Source organism: Chiloscyllium plagiosum, chromosome 36 (assembly GCF_004010195.1).
Source record: "Chiloscyllium plagiosum isolate BGI_BamShark_2017 chromosome 36, ASM401019v2, whole genome shotgun sequence".
Taxonomy (NCBI): Eukaryota; Metazoa; Chordata; class Chondrichthyes; order Orectolobiformes; family Hemiscylliidae; genus Chiloscyllium; species Chiloscyllium plagiosum.
Window position 1 is genome coordinate 33113253 of NC_057745.1, and position 18596 is coordinate 33131848.

General features: G+C 43.9%; 1 protein-coding gene across 4 annotated transcripts in view; it reads left to right on the forward strand.

The window, feature by feature from the left end:
* LOC122541099 (cortexin domain-containing 1) overlaps positions 1-18596 on the forward strand; it is a 51471-nt gene that overhangs the window by 21347 nt on the left and 11528 nt on the right. Inside the window, exon 1 of one of the 4 annotated variants that reach the window (XM_043677646.1) lies at positions 14978-15167. The exons of the other annotated variants lie outside the window; for them this stretch is intronic. The gene's annotated coding sequence lies outside the window, so the exon portion shown is untranslated. Of the gene's footprint in view, positions 1-14977; positions 15168-18596 lie in introns of those variants that run through there. 4 annotated transcript variants of the gene reach the window in all.

Consider the following 18596-nt stretch of genomic DNA (forward strand, 5'->3'; position numbering starts at 1 on the left):
AATCCTTGGCAATTACAGACCAGTCAGTCTTACGACTGTGGTCAGCAAAGTTGTGGAAAGAATTCTGAGGGATAGGATATATGACTATTTGGCAAAGCAAAGTGTGATTAAAGGCAGTCAACATGGCTTTGTGAGGGGCAGGTGGCAATTACAGACCAGTCAGTCTTACGACTGTGGTCAGCAAAGTTGTGGAAAGAATTCTGAGGGATAGGATATATGACTATTTGGCAAAGCAAGTGTGATTAAAGGCAGTCAACATGGCTTTGTGAGGGGCAGGTCATGCCTCACAAATCTTATTGAGTTCTTTGAGGAGGTGTCAAGCCAGGTCGACGACAGTCGAGCAGTGGATGTGGTGTATATGGATTACAGCAAGGCATTTCATAGGGTTCCCCATTGTAGGCTCATTCATAAAGTCAGGAAGTATGGGATACAGGGAGATTTGGCTATCTGGATTAAGAATTCTAGCTGACAGAAGACAGAGAGTGATTGTAGATGGAAAGTATTCTGCCTGGAGGTCAGTGTGGAGTGGGGTCCCACAAGGCTCTGTTCTTGGGCCTCCGCTCTTTGTAGTTTTTATAAATGACTTGGATGAGGAGGTTGAGGAGTGGGTTAGTAAATTTGCAGATGACACAAAGGTTGGAGGTGTCATCGATAGTATAGAGGGCTACTGCAGGCTGCAGCGCGACATCGACAGGATGCAGAGCTGGGCTGAGAAATGGCAGATGGAGTTCAACCTGGATAAATGCGAAGTGATGCACTTTGGAAGGTTGAACTCGAATGCTGAATATAGGATTAAAGACAGGATTCTTGGCAGTGTGGGGGAACAGAGGGATCTGGGTGTGAAAGTACATAGATCCCTCAAAGTTGCCACCCAATTGGGTTGTTAAGAAAGCAAATGGGGTTTTGGCTTTCATTAACAGTGGTATCGAATTTAAGAGCCATGAGGTTTTGCTGCAGCTCTACAAGTCCCTGGTGAGACTTGGAATATTGTGTCCAGTTCTGGTCGCCCTACTATAGGAAAGATACAGAAAGGGTGCAAAGAAGGTTTACCAGGATGCTGCCTGGACTGGAGGGCTTGCCTTATGAAGAAAGGTTGAATAAGCTCGGACTTTTCTCTCTGGAGAGAAGGAGGAAGAGAGGATACATGATCGAGGTGTACAAAATAATAAGAGGAATAGATAGCGTCAATAGCCAGAGACTTTTCTCCAGGGCAGGATTGACTGGTACGAGAAGTCATAGTTTGAAGGTATTAGGAGGAAGGTATAAAGGAGATGTCAGAGGTCGGTTCTTTACGCAGAGAGTTGTGAATGTATTGGGGACATTTAAGCGACTGCTGGACATGCTGAATAGCAGTGAGTTGAGGAGTGCGTAGGTTAAGTTACTATATCTTACATTAGGATTAAGTCTCGGCACAACATCATGGGCCTCAGGGCTTGTTCTGTGCTGTACTGTTCTATGTTCTATGTTCTAAGTAGGAAAGACCAATACATTTCTAAACTGGCCAACCTCTGTGGCTCCCCACCCAGCATCCTTAAATCTTCTCTCTGCCCACACTGTGCTGCATCTATAAGATGCCATGCAGGAATCTGGGGAAGCTCGTTCACCAGCACCTTTAACTGTCACCAGCTAGAAGGACAAGGCCAGTAGGTGCATGAGAACACCACCATCTCTCAGTCACATATTGGACACATACCACTGTATTTTTATTGTCATTGGGTCAAAACTCTGGAATTTTCCAAACAGCATTATGAGAGTACTTTCACTGCACGGACTGCAGTGGTTAAAGGAACCAGCTCACCATCACCTTGTCAAGTGCAATGTGGTTGGCTCCAACTTGCCCTTGAATATGGGTAATAAATACCAGAGCAGCCAGCCACACCCTCATCCCATGAATGAACAAAAAAAGGAAAGGCAATAATTGTCAATCTTATGAGTGACCCCCACCTTCAAGAATAAATCTTAAACATAAGATGCTCAGAGTAAAACCTATATGTACCTCTAATTTAAAGTAGAAAATGTAATTGCCCACTCCACATTTTCCTGAGATTTAAGTCATAACATCACAACAACTGGTAGATTTCAGTGATTTCTACAGTTCTGTCATTGTTTCAAATATCCTTAATTCATCCAGTTTGATGAATTTCGCATTTGAATTCTGTGTAATTTCTAAATGGAAACTACTGTTGAAGTAAACTCAATAATTTGGAATTTCAAGAAAAGTGATTATTTTAAGACCTGATGTCTGTTCATCAAGATTTAAATAATCAGATGACTTTAGTTATAAAACAGGGAAGGAACATTCACCATCTCCTTTGCCAAACACTGCTACTGAAAGGCACTGAACCTTTGACCCTATATGATTCTTCGTTCTTGCCTATGACTGATCAATGCATTAATTTATTAGTTATCACTTCATTGCTACCCCTCTACATAGCTTACAGGCTTTCCAAAGTTTAGCTTTAAACCATTGGGCAGCTGTTTCTGACAGGAGGATGTATTGGGAATTCAGACAGAGGTCAGTCATTCTGATTCTCTTGATGTTCTGTCTACCCAGTTGTTAGAAATTGGAGTCACTCATCTTCATTTCAAAGTTCAACAAGTTTACATCTAAAATTTAAAAATAAAATAATATCTGGACGTGGAAATTGTTAACAAGACCAACAACAATTGTACATTCTTACGGCTGAATCTTAGTTATTTTACTAAATGCAAGTTGTGTCAAGGTTTTTTGAGAGATTTCCACTGTGAGACTTGAAGGATTTTCTTGCCGTATTTTACTGACTGTGCCTCAAACCCTCCCCAACCCCTAAGGCATCCCTAGCATCCAATTCCGTCTTCAACTTACAATGCAACGTTCCCAGAACTACTTGCCATTCAGCAGATATCTGCCAAAGACTGACACTCCTTATAGACATGTCATCTTTTAAGTGGCCACTGTAAACCTGGATGAGCACTGGCTTCTGCAGCTGCTCAATTAAGGGCATTTAGTGAAATGACTAAGCTGGTGCTGCAACTCTCTGACAGGAACCTGGAAGTCCTGGTCAAGGGGATGATGAAAAGGAGAGGAGTCCTCTTCCCACAGGACCAGCAGAGGAGGCCAGGCCACCAGACTTTGACAGTCTGGTCTAAGATTGCAGCCCGGGTCAATACCACAGTCTGGAGAAACGATTAGCAGTGCTTAAAGATGTTAATGAACCTCCCCACTGTGCGAGGGTAAGTGCCACCCTCTTCTGTTACCTTACATCTCTGGTACTGTACTCTCCTGGCACGAATACTAATGCTCTCTGACTGTCACTGTTGACTTCAAGAACTTGCCTCACTCACATTCTCCCTCTCTTAACCTCCCACAACACTAATCCTGCCTCTATACTGACTCCTCATTACCACAGAATATCTCACTAACTTTCACTCACCTGTACTAGCAAGTGTGCACCCACTTCCATCTCACTCAGTCTTTCCTTTCCTCTCATTACAGGAGAAACAGTCCACAGAGAGAGACCACATATTAGGCTCCTCACCCAAAAAAGAACAGAATCTAGGAACAGCTCCTGCAGGGATGCTGAGATATAAATGGCACTATTTCCATCTTACATCTAGGTATTTGTATCTCTGTGGAGTCCTAAAGGTAACCACTCTAGCATGAGGCTAACCTCACGGCCTTACAATCTGCCCCATGGATCAGTGTCTGTGTTGAGAGCTTATTGCACCATGCTCCAAGAGGAACAAAGCATTTACAGGGTGAGGATTCCAGCTGACACCTTTTGACCCCCTCCCACAACATCCCTATTTTTTCACTAGCCTCTGTATCCAAACATATTGGAATGAATGAGTTGGTTCATGATGTCTGTGGCAGGGAGATGCACAGGCAGCCAATACATTAGGGTGGCCAGGCGTTAGGAACCTGGCAGGTCTGTGTCCTGTACAGAGCATGTCTCTGTGTGTATAATGTTGTTTCTCTTTAAAAGTACTCACATTGTTGGGTCCTGCAACTCCCATCACTCACAGGTTGTCATTAACCTCACCCATTCTGACTATTGTTGCTGTGATCTTCTTTTCTAGTGGCTCCTCCCTAATATCTTCAAGTTTCTTCCCCTAAGTATCAGTGAGTATCCAGCAATTTAAATCCCCTTCCTGTAAAACCCACCTGATTCACACATCTCTGGGTCCCCAACCCATCTATGTGAGCCGCTCACCCCATCCCCCTTTCCCAGATGCCAATTCCAGGTGATCAAACCATGTTGGACATTCACTGATGTCCCCATTTGGAACCTCACCATGAACCCTCCAGTCCTGCATGATACCCCTTCCTACCCATGGTTTACTGTAGCTTCATAATTGTATTCCCTCGTTCCCCTATAAGAATAGCTTGCTGAGTTTCCTTCCTGCGACATGACCTCTTACTCCCCCTCTTTGTCCTTAGACAGACCCAACGGACTGTCCATTGCCCCCCCCCCTTGAGTGGCTTAGCTTGAGAGCCCCAGATGAGAAGTGCATGGACCCCTGACTACAGTCCTGGCTGTATACTTTCCTAGCCACATTAGTTCCACGCCCTGGACACAAGGCTGACTGTGACACTCTGCCTGGTATGTAAAGGCATGGACCCTCCTGACCAACAGCACTCAGAATGTTGGCTGACTGGAGTGATATGGGACACTTCCCTTGACTTACTGTGACAGGACCCCCTGACTAATGGATCCTGGTGTAAACTATTCCCTAAGACTTGAAATTCTAATTGCCTGCTTGCTGCCCATGCTGTGTGTTTACTGTGTAAGCTGCTGGGATATGGTGCTGGTGTGAGATTGACATTATACATTTCTGTCCAGCAAGAGATGTGGCCCCTTGACTACAGGCAGCTGAGCAGCTGCCTGGTTGTGTGGCTGTGCCAGTTGGTAAGCCAGGGTAGAGCATGCACGTTGCGAGTAAGCAAGTAGCACTAAATGAGGGAATGTTGAGAGATCAAGCAAGTACCCCCGAGATGTAGCGTGGTGCATTCCATGAGCTGTGTGCAAAGTGTTCCGACTGTAGCCTTTCAATGCTAGTAGCTGATACTCTCTGCAAAGTGAGTCTGTGGTTCCTGTCCTGCCAGTCTACTGGAGAGGTGCCATTTGGATTGTGAAGAGTTGGCCAATTCTGATTGCCAATGTCCATGGATGAGACATGTGTGCAGCTGGTGCCTGTGGATCCTGTCTGGTCCTGAGCAACATGGAGATCCGTCAGAGCTGATACACACACAGATATCCATGTCGGGTTTTTCAACCTCTACCGCATTTGTTAAGATGTGTGGTTCAATATCAATGAAGCAACTTGGGCCATTAAATTTAACAAGCAATAATCCTCCTAAATTAACAACCTGCAATTGCCCAGCAAGAAACATGCCTTGAAATTCATGGAAAACATAAAAGGTGGACTGAGATGGACTGAAGTATGCTCCCAAATCCATGGGAGGCCTTGGCAGACCTCTCGCCTGATTCTGCTATAAATTTTACCCAGCTCATGTTGTTCAGTCCCCTGTAGCATTTCATCCATGGTGATGGTGAAATGGAGCAGACTCTGTGGTGAAGGTCCACCCACAGTGCCGTTTAGGGAAGGAATTCTTTGATTTTGGCCCAGCAATGATGACGATACAGTGACTTAGAATAGTGTGCGCATACTGCCCCTGTCTTCCTGGGTGGTAGAGGATGTAAGTTTAAGAAGGACTGTGGAACAATGCATCTGTGAAATTCTGTACTGACATCACAGTATACACCTTGTACAAGTAAAAAAAAATGGTTAACACTAAATCATTTTAAAGGCAACATCTTCTCCTTAATAGTCCAAGAACATTAATTCTTCGACATTATACAATGTAATTAATGAGAAGTGGGAGTATTTATCACAGGAAATTTGTTACAGAAATGTATATAAAATACAAAGATGCACTTGATATTTGTTCCCAGCAGGAGCATATGTTCATAAGTGTAGCTCTGATTCTACTTTTGTTATGAGGCACAGTGAGCTGAAGAGGATAATTAAAACCGTAGACTTTTAGATACACAACACTTGTTGGTATTGTACTTAATTCTGTTTGTACACAATTTTCAATTAAACTAGTCAGCAACTGCATAAAAATAGTATACAGGAACATTTCATGTTGTTCTTGACTAGATGAAACTAAAGCTTTATAGTATTGATTAGCTTTCCTCCACTAGCTTGACTCTGGACCCTTAGCTGAAACATTCTATAAATCTCAAACGAAGAGTTCCTGATGAAGGGCTTATGCCCGAAACATCGATTCTCCTGCTCCTCGGATGCTGCAGCACCACACTCTCGACTATAAATCTCAAATACCAAGTGTACCCTCTAACTGAAAAAATATATTTCTATTATCATGATACTTGTTTGTGCACTTCTATCAATGTACAGCATTGAAAATTGCCTTGTAAACATTCCCCATTCTGTTTTCCTGTATCAGATTGGCTTTGGCTTCAGATTGGTTTCATGGGTCAGCGCAACACTGAGGACCGAAAGGCCTGTAATGTTCTATGTTTTATGTTCAGTAGTCACATTGTAGCTGTACCCTTCAGCACGAGATTACTTCTGAAGTGACTTTCTCGAGTATGTCTCCAACTTCTATCTTGAGACAAAAATTGTTGTTCATTAATTGACCATACCCCATGTTGGAAGCAAATCACTTGTAACTTGTATCTGTGAAGATTCTGCAAAAAAATAGTCAGTTGTTGCTCAGCTTTTCATTCAAAGCTCAATCAATTTCCAATTCCTCAAAGAGATCCAGTCTGCCCCCACCTATCAACCTATTACTCTATGCTACTTTTTCTGTCAGGATGCTTCGTGTTATCTGAACAGTCCATTACAAAAAGGACATTAAAATCATAGAATGTTCAACCTAGCTTCACAAGGGTGATGTGAGAGATTGGAGTTTGGAATTACTAGGGGCAATGACTTCCACCGAAGCACAGAAGGCTAAGAGGAGATTAAATTGAGGTTTCAAAAGACAATTGATAATGTCAATAGACTATTTCCTCTGGCTGATTAAGCGGAGGGAAGTGGTCATCAATTCAGAGTTGTCACTGAAAAGAATGAGAAAATTATTTCTTTACGGAGAGATTTATTAGAGCAAGGAATGCTTTGCCAAAGGAAATAGATGTGACATTGTGCTTTAGAATCAAAAGTTGGGTAGAACTATGGCTAGTGACCCTGTAGACAATATATGTACTTGCTGAGCACTGTTAGAGAGACTCAGGGTGAAGCTGAAATAAGTTAAAGAATAGATTTGAGGCTAAACATGTCAAACCTATACAGAACAGCAATCAACAAAAGAACCAAAAAATGCTAAATTACAATTCTAAGACGTTGCATTTAAATAGCAGTCTTAATGTCATAAAATGTTAAAAGGCTTTTCAGAATTCAACACCAAACCATTCAAAACATGAGAAAAAGCTCCACCAAAGAGGTAGATCTTTAGAACTGCCTTAAGAATCAAAGTGAGGTAGACAGGTAACAAATTTGATGGAGGGAATTACAGAGTTTATGGTACGGCTGTTGAGGGCACAGCTGTTAGTGATTAAGCAATTAATTTCAAGTCAGGAGGGACGTGGCGGTGAAGTGGTAATGTCACTGGCCTGGTAATCTAGTCATAAAGTGGGAACATAATTGATAGATTAATCAAATTTGGAGACAAAACCATTAGTCTGAATGGTTATCTGCTCACCATACTAAAATTTAGGGCAGAGATAGCACAGGCACTAGTTTAGTTATGCAATTACACCAAGTCCATACAATTCTATGCATATCACTGGTGAGATAGACAATGAGAAGCTGTATGAGGCAAGGCAGTAGATATTGCTTAGTCATAGAAGACAGAAAGTAGTGGTGGTATAGTGTTTTTTGATAGGAGATCTGTGACCAATGGTGTTTCGCAGGGATTAGTGCTGGGACCAATGGATTAGTGAAAGTTGGACAGTAAGTTGTGAATATTTGTGTTTAAGTATGCATCTCTCACTTCTGAATTGTTGTATTATTTATAGGTTATTAACTGTGAGCACCATTAGCCTTGCAGACAACAAAACCTTCCTGTAATTTTGACATGTAGCAAAATCCAATACTCAATGCCTTAAATAAAAAATAGTCATTACTAAATCCTATATTCAGGTGAAACCTCTCATAAAGAAGTTGAGTATGAAACCTGTTACCACATAAAGTAACTGAAGTGACTAGCACAGATGCTCTTAAGGGGAGACTAGGTGAGTGGATAAGGGAGAAAGGAATAACAGAATATGCTGATTCAGTTAGTAAAATAGATTAAAGAGATTATTGTGGCATATAACACCACCAAGTTGTTCTGTTTTTGTGATGTAAAGACTCTAGAGTGAAGTTTGAACCTACAAGCCTCTGAGTCAAAAAGTGTGGTGCTAGAAAAGCACAGCCGGGCAGGCAGCATCTGGTCAGGCAACATAATGCTCGAAACATCAACCCACCTGCTCCTCGGATGCTGCCTGATCGTCTGTGGCTTTCCCAGTACCTCACTTTTTGACTCTGATCTCCAGCATCTGCAGTCCTCACTTTCTCCTACAAGCTTCTGGCTCAGGTAAGAGTGACATAAGATGTCTTCCAGTGACATAAGATTAAGTAAGCATCTAATAGAACTTTTATAGACCATTGTATAGACAGTTTGAAACAGAAGTGGATAACTGCTTGAAAAGTGAGAACATGAAAGGATATGGGATAGGAAAGGAGAATGAGACTGGAATGGTAAGTGTTAATTGAGCCACCATTGGTTGAGGCAATATGGAGGGAAGGGCTTCCTATGACAGTGCAAGTTTTATAATTTATCTTCAGTTTTGAATGCTTGGGTTTGCTGCCAAACAACTGCTCTGGGAAAAAGATCCTGACTATCCATTCTATCCATGCCTCTCATAATTTTGCAAACTTTTATCAGGTTGCCCCTCAGCTTTCGATGTTCAAGTGAAAACAAATTAAATTTGTCCAATCTCTCCTTATAGCTAATACCCTCCAAACCAGGCAACATCCTGGTAAAGTGTTTCTGTACCCTCTCCAAGATCTCCATGTCTTTCTGAGCTACATGCAATGTTCCAAATATAGCATAATTAAAGTTCTATGTCTGCAATCAGCCCACCTACATTCCCCTCCATATCATTTTATTCCCCTCCATATCATTTATATATATATTATAAATAACAAGGGTCCCAGCACTGATCCCTGCGAAACACCATTGGTCACAGATCTCCTATCAAAAAACACTATACCACCACTACTTTCTGTCTTCTATGACTAAGCCAGATCTGTATCCAATTTACCAGCTCACTGCGTGTGAATTCATCTTTTCTTTCAACCTGCCACGAGGGATCTTGTCAAAGGTCTTTCTAAAAGCTGTGTAGACAATATCTACTGCCTTGCCTCATCAATCATCTTTGTCACTTCTTCAAAACATCAATCAAGTTTTTGAGACATGATCTCCCCTGCACAAAGCCATGCTGCCTATTGCTAACAAGTTTATTTTCTTCCAAATGTGAGTCAATCCTATCCCTGAGAATCTTCTCCAATAATTTCCTTACCACTGGCATTTGCTACACTGGCCTATAATTTCCTGGATTATCCCTGTTGCCCTTCTGAAGCAAAGGAACATCATTGGTTATTGCCCAGATCTCTGGGACTTCTCCTGTGACTAAAGAGACATTCGCTTTCTTCTTTACAGTGGAACTGGTTAACATTTTACATCAACTCCAATTTAAAGCCTTGTCCTCTCGCATAAAGTCTTGAGTTTTCTATTCCTTTGAGTTTAGTAGAACTAATCTTCAAGTTGATTTAGTAAACTTGGAGGTTCATTGAACCAAACCTGTCTTGTTGGCCATCTCAATGTCCCATTCCCAACTATTGACCCATCGTTGGACAGTGATCAAAGCAGCAATGAGGAGTGGAGGATTGTGGAGGGCCAGTGAGTGAGGGGAGTACACCACCAACCTCCTGTTCCAGTGTGTTCCAGAAGAACAGTGGCTAATATGGGATTAAATTGATAAATAATTCAGGGTTATTGCCAATGGTTGATGAATCATTCTCCAAATTACGTAAATTTAATATTCCTATTGAATGCATATCTTTTTGCAAATCATTTCTGCAATGTTTAATGTTTCGCCACTGGAGACAATTAACATAAATCAATTCAGGTATCCAAAATTTGAAAAGCTCCAAAATCCTAAGCTTTCTTTGTGAAGTTTTTATCTCATGAACAAGGTTGTTTGACGTGCAAACAGTTAACCCAACTCCGTACCCACTCAATACATGTCACTCAGATGAGAAGTGGGAGGCAGGGGGGAGTGTGGCCCAGCACTGGCAAGCCTCAATTCTGTCTCATGGCCCATAATACTCATTGTGAGTCTGCTGTCCAGTAAGATTTTTAAAAATTTCACCGTCAAACTGTCACTTATCCCAAAATTCGAAACATTTTGAGTTCCAAAAGCTGAGTATTTCGGATAAAGGATTGTGTACTTGTACAACATTTAAAAGGAAATTTCTTTAAGAAATTGAAGGAAAATATTAATGCACAGATAGAAGAGCTGTATTTTCACGTATGTTGTAGACCACAAAGGCACGACATATAGTATTCCAATATATACCTTCAGACACTCTATCTTTGTCATGGAGTAAGTATAGTGTTGTCATTCAGTCAGCTATGTGTACATGATGTATAGTAACATCAATAAGCACAGAACCCAGACAGTGTGTACATCTGTGATATTGTAGCCCTGTAAGTAATTAATGTTGTTAATAAACTCATAGACATCTGACTCAACAAGATTTGATTCTGTGTTATATGCTTCTGTGGGTTAACATATGGAAAAGCCATGAAGTGCATCAGAAAGAGCCAGTGAATAGGATTAATGTAGTTTCTCGCAATGGCACTGTTTTAGTAGACCAAAAGACTCCAAGACAGAGAGTGGTTAAATCAATTTTTTAAAGTTCTTGAGGGGGCCTAGGTAAGCATTGAGCAAGTAAGGGATAAAGGGTTGTGATGATAGGTTTATATGCACAATGATTGGAGGAGGCTTGGGAGGAGAAGAATGCATGTTTCTTTGCTGTATATCCAAAGCAATCCTCATTCGTGTGTTGATATTTCTGTGATACTGAATTGTAATCATCATTGGTTGTTTGCTTCTTGACCTGCACAGATGACCCTGAATTATAGTTGCTGTTTTGAGAGCTGTAGCTTTAGGCCTTGTTTGACCTGTGCCTGTTTTATTATTTAAGACCATAAGACCATTCATCATAGGAGCAGAATTAGGCCATTTGGGCCATCAGATCTGCTCTGCCATTCAGTCATGGCTGATATGTTTCTCAACCCCATTCTCCTGCCTTGTCTCTGTAACCTTTGACCCCCTTACTAATCAAGGAGCTATCTGTCTCTGTCTTAAATATACTCAATGTCTTGACCTCTGTAGCCTTTCACGGCAATGAGTTCCACAGATTCACCACCCCCTGAAGAAATCTCTCCTCATCTCAGCTCTAAAGGGTTGTCCCTTCACGCTGAGGCTGTGCCCTCGAGTTTTAATCTGTTCTACTAGTGGGAACATTTTCTCCACTCTATCCAGGCCTCTCACTATTCTGTAAGTTTCAATAAGCTCCCCCTTCATCTTCCTAAATTCCTTTGATTACAGACCCAGAGTTCCCAAACTGCTCCTCCTTTAACAAGCCCTTAATGCCTGGGCTCATTTTTATGAACCTCCTCTGGACACCCTCTAATGCCAGCATATCCTTCCTTAGATACGGGGCAAAAAGCAGCTCACAATATTTCAACTGCGATCTGACCCGAGCCTTCTACAGCCTCAGCAGTATATCTCAGCTGTTGTATTCTAACATAGAATTATGTAAATATTTTTATGTAATTAGCCAATCCATTTCCATAAAAACAGAAAATGTTGGAAACACTCAGCAAAGCAGACAGCTTCTAGCGAGAGATACAGTTAATATTACAAGCCAGTTTGACCTATGTTTATGGTCTCCTGGGGTTCTTTCACTCAAAGGTTCTTTCCTTCAGTTGTTGTTGAAGACCAGCCATTGGGATGGGCGATATTGGAAGCCATCCCTCTGCCTTTGCAAGTAAATGTCGTAAACACCCCTCCCTTTAATGTGCAAAAATCTTGCGAGCTTACTTTAGATTGCTCTGCAATCCCAGACCTGTGTTGGATGCAATTCAAGAAGCAGCCAGTGCCTCCCTGTGGGCACTCCTGAGCAATCGAGCTACTGGCCTTTGATTGGCTTGTATCTTTCAGTGGGTAGGGCCTGTCACCCCTTCACCTTCACATGCTCCAGTCCATTGTGACTGTACTCTGAGGCAACTCATGGGCCTCTTGCCCTTCTTTAAAGAACAATTGCTGCTTAATCCTCTCTATTCACTGTTTTAAAGGTCTGCTGATTTCAGACAAATTGACATGTTAATTAAGCATCTTTCATACTTTTAGATTAGATTACATTACATTAGATTAGATTACATTACAGTGTGGAAACAGGCCCTTCGGCCCAACAAGTGCATACCGACCCGCCGAAGCACAACCCACCCATACCCCTACATTTACCCCTTACCTAACACTACGGGCAATTTAGCATGGCCAATTCACCTAACCTCCACATCTTTGGACTATGGGAGGAAACCGGAGCACCCGGAGAAAACCCATGCAGACACGGGGAGAACGTGCAAACTCCACACAGTCAGTCGCCTGAGGTGGGAATTGAACCCAGGTCTCTGGTGCTGTGAGGCAGCAGTGCTAACCACTGTGCCACCGTGCCTCCCTTCAGACTGTATCCTCAGTATTGCAGTGTATGTTGGATGTAACTGAGCAATGGGATCCGCTCATTGTAGTTTATTGTTCTGATTCTCTACTGCAGGATCTTGATGGCTGTGGATGTTGCTGATGGTCTTTTGGGACAGCCAGTCGAGCGTGACTGACACTGCTTTCATTCTGCATTCTCTTCTTCATGTCATTGCTGCAGATGGACCGCACAAGCAGTTTTCACTTCCAATGCAGGGTCAGGAACCGAGCTCAGGGATTTCACCAGGCTGCATCTCACAGGGCTGCTCACTCTCTAAACACTAAATCACTTTTCACATATCTGGATGCCCTTTGCTTTTTGGTATTTTACCCCCTCAGCCACACCTTTATAGCTCACAGTATTTCTGCCTTGAGGGGTCTCTTAGGTCAGACACAAAGTCCAGCAGCTCGGCATGTTTGTCAGCAGCGATCAGTCAAAGGGTGGACATGTTGCTGTGCAACATCATTGTTACCCCATACCATGTGCCAGTTCTGTACATCAAGCAAATAGCGAAGTCTCAGACTCTTAAGTCCCCAAAACACAGTCAGGGAGCTGCATAGATATCAGGAAAGGGACTGGTAACTCTTCGCTCAGTACTGTTAACTAAATCCAGGTCTGGACGGTGGTCAATCCAGTAAAAGACAAACGATGGGGGTTATTAGGAGCCGCATGCTGTGGGTGGGAAGCAGGGGAATTTAATTGTGGGTTGCAGAAGGTTTTTTCTTTATATACTGTCGCTGGGAAAAAGTGAGGACTGCAGATACTGGAGAGTTGGTTGATGAAGTGTGGCGCTGGAAAGGCACAGCAGGTCAGGTTGCATCTGAGAAGCAGGAGAGTCAACATTTTGGATATAACCCTTCTTCAGGACTGCAGAGGGGGAAGGGAGCTGAGAAATAAATGGGGGGACAGGGTTATGGGAAAGGAATGTGGGATGGTGATAGGTGGGGTAAGGTAGGAGGTGATGGTGATAGGTGGGGTAAGGTAGGAGGTGATGGTGATAGGTTGGTGGGAAGTGTGGAGCGGATAGGTGGAAGGAAGATGGGCAGATAGGTCAGATCAAGGGGGCAGATCTGAGTCAGGGGGTTGGATCTGGGATGGGGAGGGGAGATTTGGAAATTGGTGAATTCAGTGCTCATGCCGTGTGGTGGTAGGCTCCTGAGGCAGAAGACGAAGTGTTTCTCTTCCAGTTTGAGGGTGACCTTGTGCCCATTTGAACCACTGCAAACTGTCTTCTCAGGGGCGGCTAAGGATGGACAATAAATGCTGGGCCAGCCAGCAATGCCTACATCCGGGAATGAATAAAAAAAATGGGGAAGGGGCAGCTCAATGTACATATAAAGTGGGGAGACAATAATTCATTAAAGGGAAAATGGTAAGGTGTGAGGGGAGGCTATTGACTGTAAGCAGCTCCCAGCTTCAATGGAGGACAGTGCACCACAGGAGCTGGTATGTTTATTCAAGGTATCTCGGGCTGAGGGGGAAAGGGGACAGATAAAGATTTAGATAGACTGGTGGGGTGGGAACTTGGGAAGGTTCACAGCCAGTTGTGTTGACAGGAATTACTACCGAGAAGAGAGCGTGTACCTTTGTGGGTTGACCCCAGGATGGAGGGGCTGAGCCTGAGACTCACTGTTTGAGGAATGGTCACTGTCACCTTCCATCATGCTGTAAATAAGAAGGGTCCAATGGAGATGGAAATGGCAATGACCACACCCAGAGTTAACGGGGTGAGGGTTTCATTCATCAGCAATGCACAGATCCCCATTCACTGAAACTGAAACCCACCCAGAACCACCTCATGCTGAATGTGAACCGACTGTGTACAGGACAAATCCTCAGCCCAGGTTCTCTCAGCCACAGCATGTCACATTATCAATCAATCAATCCCACTAATGGCTCAGACACATTAGTAATGATTTGCTTCCTAGAAAGATTGGTGCTGGTTGTGAAAGTAGCAAAATTGCCTGCCGTTTCCCCAGAGGCAGCGCATGGTGCAGGAGCTGCTCCCTTCATACCTTGGGGCCTGAAACATGCTCAGGATGGCTGGGCTCGTTGGAACTGGTTGGACATCGCACACTCACAGTTGGTGCAGAATGGGACATTTTGCCAAATATGATAATGTATTTACAGTGCCCTGTCATTGTGCCACCTCTGTGCCCTCAGTAGGTTTTCTCCTTTCTGTCCTACCCACCACGTCTTGGTGCATTTCCGGCTCTGCCACTGGAGTGGACAGATTCAGCTCGACAATGGAACCCGTTGGCCTTGGAGGGTTCACTGGGTGACCCCGGGAGGGCACTGGTCTTTCGAGGGTGCAGACGTGATGTGTGTGTCCTATCCAGAGACAGGTACAACCTCTTCAGCTTGAACTTTGACAGGGCGGAGGTGGGTGTGGGCAGGGTAGAGATGGAGGGCTCAGCCACCTCTGGAGTGTATGGAAAGCCCGGGTGTGGTTCCTCCTCTGACTGGTGCCCACAGGTACCATCCTGCCTCCTTGTGAGGACGGAGGGGGACACCTGGAGTGAGGTGAAAGCCCCATGTCATCCTGTCATCTCACCATCGGTGGTGGCTAGGTCAATGAAGTGCAGGCCTGAAGCGTGTGTATTGATATCCAGCAGACCCTGAGACTACTGGACCTAGGTCTCCATGGCAGGTGACAAACTGTCCATAGAGGCAGCCAGACACTCGCATGCCTGAGGCAGCAGCATCCCAACTGTTTTGCTGCATTCCTGCTATCTCTGTACCCAGTGTCACTGATAAACCCGCCTGCTGCGCTTGTGTCTGTGCACGTCAGTGGGCTCTCTGAGCAGGTGCATGGTCTCTAGCAATCCCATGAGTGTCAGTGACCTGGGGTGATTCTTCCTCAGCCAGCTGTGGAGATGTGGCCTAGCTGCTCCTGACTCGGAGCTAAAAAATATACCCTTCGAGGTGTCAGGGGAGCAGCCTCTTCCTTAGAGCTGGACGAGGGGACATGTTACAGTGTCGGTCCCTCGACCAGGAGATTGCAGACATCCCGATGGTACCTGCAGGAGACAAGCAAGAGAATATGTCATGTTCAGTGGGTAGAGGCAGCGTTGTGTTAAATGTATAGTGGGGGTAATAGGACAACAGCAAGACAATGGGCAACGCTTCTTCCTTGGTTACAGGGTGATGGAGGTTTTGACATTTTCACATGAATGGTGTTGGTTTTCAATGACCAGTACCAAGATCCTCACCTCATAGAGGGTAAGGAACTGAATGTCTGACCCTGTTAGAATCTGTTTTTTTCCTGAAATGAGAGAAAGGTAGGGATTAAGTGAGATGAAAGAGGGTTTCACAGCTATTTAATGTTGGTGCTGATTGGAGAAAAGAGGTGAGGTGTCCTGGGTGAGTGAATAGACAGCATACAGGCCAGGCAGGGTTAGTCATGTGGAGTTTTAGTGGAGGGTTAGAATAAGTGAGGGGAGGTATTACAGGCAAGAATGGTAGAAGATAGAATGTTGAACATTACAACCCAGTACAGGCCCTTCGGCCCTCAATGTTGCGCCAACCTGTGGAACTGATCTGAAGCCTATCTAACCTACACTATTCTATTCTCATCCATATGTCTATTCAATGACCATTTAAATGCCCTTAAAGTTGGCGAATCTGCCACTGTTGCAGGCAGAGCATTCCATACCCCTACTGCTGCCTGGCCTGCTGCGCTTTTCCAGCACCACACTTTTGGTCTCCAGCATCTGCTGTCCTCACTTACACCCCTACTACTCTCTGAATAAAGAAACTAATGCTGACATCTGTCCTATATCTATCACCCCTCAATTAAAGCTATGTCCTCTCGTGTTAGCCATCACCATCCAGGAAAAAGGTTCTCACTGTCCACCTATCTAACCCTCTGATTATGTTATATGTCTCAAATAAGTCACCTCTCAACCTTCTCTTTAATGAAAAAAGCCTTAAGTCCCTCAGCCTTTCTTCATAAGCTCCATGGAGAAAGTGAGGACTGCAGATGCTGGAGATCAGAGCTGAAAATGTGTTGCTGGAAAAGCGCAGCAGGTCAGGCAGCATCCAAGGAGTAGGAGAATTGACGTTTCGGGCATAAGCCCTTCTTCAGGAATCATCTTCATAACCTCCATACCAGGCAACATCCAGGTAAATCTCCTCTGAACCATTTCGAAAGCTTCCACATCCTTCCTATAATGGGGTGACCAGAACTGTACACAATACTCCAGGTGCGGCTGCATGGCCTCGTGGCTCCAAAATTCAATTCCCTCTACCAATAAAAGCTAACACACCCGTATGCCTTCTTAACAACCCTCTCATCGTGGTGGCAACTTTCAGGGATCTATGTACATGGACACGGAGATCTCTCTGCTTATCCACTCTACCAAGAATCTTACCATTAGCCCAGCACTCTTTATTGCTGTTGCTCCTTCTACACACTCATCCAAGTCATTTATGAAAATGACAAACAACAGTGGACCCAAAACAGATCCTTCAAGTAACTGAGCTCCAGGGTGTACATTTCCCATCAACAATCACCCTCTGTCTACTTTCAGCTGGACAATTTCTGATGCAAACCGCTAAATCACCCTCAATCCCATGCCTCCATATTTTGTGCAATAGCCTACTGTGGGGAACCTTATCAAACGCCTTACTGAAATCCATATACACCACATCAACCACTTTACCCTCATCCACCTGTTTGGTCATCTTCTCAAAGAACTCAATAAGGCTACCAAGATATGACCAACCCTTCACAAAACCGTGTTGACTATCTCTAATCAACTTATTCCTCTTTAGATGATTATAACTCCCATCTCTTATAATCTCTTCCAACACTTTGCCCACAACCAAAGTAAGGCTCACTGGTCTATAAATACAGGGCTGTCTCTACTCCCCTTCTTGAAAAAGGGGACAACATTTGCTATCCTCCAGTCTTCTGGCACTATTCCTGTGGACAATGACGACATAAAGATCAAAGCCAAAGGTTCAGCAATTTCCTCCCTGGCTTCCCAGAGAATCCTAGGCTAAATCCCATCCGGCCCGGGGGACTTATCTGTTTTCACACTTTCCAGAATTGTTTAAAACCTCCTCCTTGTGAACCTCAATCCCGTCTAGTCTAGTAGCCTGTATCTCAGTATTCTCCTCGACAACATTGTCTTTTTCCAGTGTGAATACTGATGATAAGTATTCATTTAGCGCTCCTCCTATCTCCTCAGACTCCACACAAAACCTCCCACTACTGTCCTTGACTGGCCCTAATCCTACTCTCGTCATTCCTTTATTCCTGATATACCTATAGAAAGCTTTAGGATTTTCCTTGATCCTATTTGCCAATGACTTCTCATGTCCCCTCCTGGCTCTTCTTAGTTCTCTCTTTAGGTCTTTCCTGGCTAACTTGTAACTCTCAAGCATCCTAACTGAGCCTTCATGTCTCATTCAAACGTAAGCCTTCTTCTTCCCCTTGACAAGAGATTCAACTTCTTTAGTAACCATGGCTTCCTGGCTCGACAACTTCCTCTCTGCCTAGCAGGTACATACTTATCAAGGATCCGCAGTAGCTGTTCCTTGAATAAGCTTCACGTTTCAATTGTGCCCATCCCCTGCAGTTTCCTTCCCCATCCTATTTCTTGCCCAATCACATCATGATTTCCTTTCCCCCAGCTCTAACTCTAGCCCTGCAGTACATACCTATCCCTTTCCATCGCTAAAGTAAGCATAACCAAATTGTGGTCACTATCACCAAAGTGCTCACCTACCTCCAAATCTAATACCGGGCTGGGTTCATTACCCAGAAA